The sequence below is a fragment of the Chrysochloris asiatica genome, unplaced genomic scaffold, assembly GCF_000296735.1.
Source record: "Chrysochloris asiatica unplaced genomic scaffold, ChrAsi1.0 scaffold00492, whole genome shotgun sequence".
Classification (NCBI taxonomy): Eukaryota; Metazoa; Chordata; class Mammalia; order Afrosoricida; family Chrysochloridae; genus Chrysochloris; species Chrysochloris asiatica.
In genome coordinates, this window is record NW_006409010.1 from 77,747 (window position 1) to 82,131 (window position 4,385).

Here is a 4,385-nt window from a genome sequence, read left to right on the forward strand (position 1 = left end):
TTTCTACTCCCGTAAAGATTTACACCCTCGGAAACCCTGTACAGGGTCGCTATGGGTCAGAACTGACTCAACGGCACTTAACAACAACAACAGTAGAATTGTATATGGGGAACTGGAACTGGAGGAAGGGCTTTTTGGAGACTAGTGTAAAAACCATTTAGGGCAGGCTATGTGGGTGTCTGCCCTTGTCTATAGGGCTGGGCACTTGATTTTGCAAAATTGAATAAAGAAAACCTCACTCTTGCTGAAATGAGTACAGATTGGATTACTTGAATGTTTGTCAGTATAGACAACATTTCTCACAGTAAAGACCAAAGATGTCCCTTAGATGACTAAGGTGCATCTGACCCAAGTCATGGTATTGTTAATAACCTGTACTTGGGAGAAAGATGAGGCTTTGTGGTCACATAAAAATGTCAGAAACACTATGCAGGATCACTATGAGTCATAACTGACCACCCCTATATGTTTGCAAAAATTGGACAATGAATAAGAAAAACTTGAGAAGAATCAATGCATTTGAATTATGGTGTTGGTGAAGAATATTAAAAGTACTATGAATTGCTAGAACAAACAAATCTGAGTTGAAAGAAGTACAGCCAGAATGCTTCTTAGAAGCGAGGGATGGTGAGACTTCATCTCTCATTCTTTAAATACATTGTCAGGAGGCATCAGGATTCACTGGAGAAACAAAACCAGTGTTATACATACATATAATATATATATATATATATATAAAACGAGACATTTATATTAAATAAATGACTCATGATGTAAAGGTAGGAGAGTCTGAAGTGCAGGCCGGGTGAACCAAGATCAGCGGGTAGCTCCAGAAGGCAAGAATCCCAAGTTGGGGCAAAAAGCAAGAACTCAGATGGCAGCAGGATGATGGTCAGTCAAAGCCTGGGCAGGTACACTGCAGAACCAGAGCCGTGGGGCATACTAGTCTGGGCAACAGGAACAGGCCTTCAGGACCTTCCAGTGAGTGTCAAAATTTCCAGGCACATTCGAGATCAGGGCAGCAAGCAAACATACAATAGACCAGGCCAGGTTCAAAGAACCAGGGGTTGGAGGATCACCCAGATGTGAGATCCACATACAACAGCAAGCCTTTCTTGCATGTCCATTAATACTGGGAACAGGCCACACCCCTAAGGAAACATTCTTTCAATGGATTAGCTGCCAAACTTCATCTCTCACACTTCGGATATATTGTCAGGAGGGACCAGTCACTGAAGAAGGATATCATGTTTGGTAAGGTCAGAGAAAAAGAGGAAGACTCCCAGTGAGATGGATTGGCAAAGTGGCGGCATCAATGGGCTCAAGCTTGGCAACAATTGTGAGGTTGACCCAGGACAGGGCAGTGTTTCATTCTGTTGTGCATAGGGTTGCTATGAGTTGGTACCAACTCAATGGCACCTAACAACAACAATTGTTCCTTGCAACATTATCCTACCCTTAAAATCCATTCCCAAACATATTCTCCATATTTCTGTTCATACATATTAGAAGAATCAAGCAGTTCTTTTGGAGTGTAGCATACTTTTCCTGGGTCACAATTTGTACTGGAAGCAGTTATTGCTACCATTAAAATTAGTCAGATTTCAGAAACCATTTTAGAAAATTCATCCTTATGATTTTGTTTCTTTAGAATGTTTTAGGCGGAGTTCTCTGGAGAAGCAAAAACATATATACACACATATATATGTATATATATATATACACACACACACACATTATATATATATATATATAAAGAAAGAAAGGAGCTCTGGTAGCGTAGTGGTTATGAATTGGGCTGCGAACCTTTAGGCCAGCAGTTCGAAACTACCAGCCGCTCCGTGGGAGAAAGACGAGACGTTCTGCTTCCGAAAAGATTTACAGCCTTGGAAACCCTGTATAGGGTCGCTATGGGTTGGAACCAACTCGACGGTACTTAACAACAACAACAATATATATAAAGAGAAGTTTATATCAAGGATATGGCTCACAATTGTAGCGGTGGGGGAGTCCCAAGTCCAGGTCAGATGAACAAAGACTGGCAGGCAAGTAGGTCAGACAGAAGGGAGGTACAGTAGGAATGTAGGTCTGGCAAGCAAACAGGCTACCCATGGCTCCAAGGATCAGCGGGGAATAGAGCAGGCCACTGTCTTAAGTCCAAAGAAACAAGCTTGGAGAATAAGCCAAATGCAAGATCCAGACCAAACATAAAGCAAACAGCTTTTTCTGAGTATCCAATATATTGGAATCAGACCACACCCCTGTGGAAGCTTTTTAATTGATTGATCGGTTGATCATAACCAATCATCATAAACTTAGCTACACTGTATTAGATCTCTCCATGATGTAGTGGTTATGAATCAGGCTGCTAATCTCAAGGTCAGGGTTAAAACTACCAACAGTTCCATGGGAGAAAGATGAGGCTTTCTGCTCCAGTAAAGATTCGCCGCCTGGGAAACCCTATGCAGGGTTGCTATGAGTCAGAACGAACTCCATGGCGCATAACCATCAACCATGGGGATAACCACATCTCATCCAAACCATTGGGAACCCTGTTGACACAAAACATGAACTATCACATACTACCTACAAGTGCCATTGAGTTGGTTCTGACTCATAGCAACCCTGTATAGGGTTTCCTAAGAGCAACTGGTGGGTTTGAACTGTCAACCTTGTGGTTTGCAGTCCAGGGCTGATCATTCAGTGCCACATCAGGAGTTCAATCTAGATATAAAAGTGTACAAAGTAAATAAACCTACAAAACTGAAAATTGGGAACCAGAGATAATCAGCTAATAATAAAACAATTGAAAACTAACAAGAGAAAAAAAGTTGTTAATGAACTTCCAATAGTTGAGGATTTCAAGCACATCTCAACATAAAACAGATTGTTTGAATCTGGTAAAGAAATTAACAAATTACAGGGTAATGTCAAAGAAAATTAACACAGCTTCATAACAAATCAAGAAAAAGAAAAACCATAAAGATTTTATTATTGTTGTTGCAGATTCCCAAGAAACAACTGATGATATCAGAACATTTCTAGGAACAAGATAGAGTAACCGAGACAAATGAGTTACATGTAGACCTAGACTTCCCATTGGAAAGAGGACAGGGTTTGGAACTGTCAGAGAAGGAATTCAGGAGAATGATACTGAGGTACATCCAAATGCTCCACAGAAAGGTTGAGAAAAAATAAGAAAGAAGTCAGGAAAATGCTACCAGAACAATCAGATTAGATAGATATAGCATTGGAAACAATTAAAAACCTGCAAAAAGAGGTCAAATGATTAATAAGAAAATATCAGAAATGCATAATACTGAAAGGACAAAGGAGTAGAATTAAAGAGGTGGAAGCCAGAACCAGTGAGCTTAAAGACAATCTCTCAATACTGTTAAGATAGAAGAGCAAATAGAAAAAAGGATAAAAAATCTGAAGAAAGTCTAAGATTCATGTGGAACAACATAAAGAGGAATAATTTGAGAATTATTGGAATTTTGGAACAGGAAGAATCACAGAAGTGATTACTTACAAAAGCAAGCAAATAAGATTAAGCTCTGATCTCTCAGCAGAAACCATGCCAGCAAGAAGGCAATGGGGAGACATATACAAAATCTTGAAAGAAAAAACTGCCAACCAAGAATCCTCTACCCATAAAAGTTGTCAATTAAATATGACGGAGTAATGAAAACTTTCCAGGATAAACAGAAGTTAAGGGACTTTGTCAAAGTCAACCCAGCACTTCAAAACATCCTAAAGGTGAAAAAAAAAAAAAAAAATCCTAAAGGGAATTCTTTGTACTGTGAACCAGCAAGCACAGACAACAACCAGAGACTGGCATACATGGCAGCACCACTCAGAACTCAACAGATGGAAGAGTCCAGAACAGAACAAAACTACAAGAATGAATTCAGAGTATCTGGGAGGTCAGTCTATGATCAAAACAATTATAATGTGAAAGAAGGTAAAAACGTAAGAACAGAGATCCAGATGATGAGAAGGTGGGATATATTGCAGAATAAAACAGACTCCTTTAAATAGAGGAAAAAGTTAATAAAATATAGGGCAACCTCAAAGAAAAGTAATTATTCACAACATAGCAAGAAAATGAGAATACAAGAAGAACATGGAAACATTAAAACTATGAAGAAACTGACATGAAAAAAACCCATGAATTCAGCACAGGATGGCATGTAGAACAAAGAAACCAGCAGCACCACACACATACAAAAACACATAATGATAGCAATTAACTCATGTTGTTGTTGTTGTCAGGTGCCATCGAGTTGGAACCAACTCATAGTGACCCCATGCACAGCAGAACGAAACAATGTCCGATCCTGGGCCAACCTCACTACCGCTGCCACACTTGATGCCATCAATGA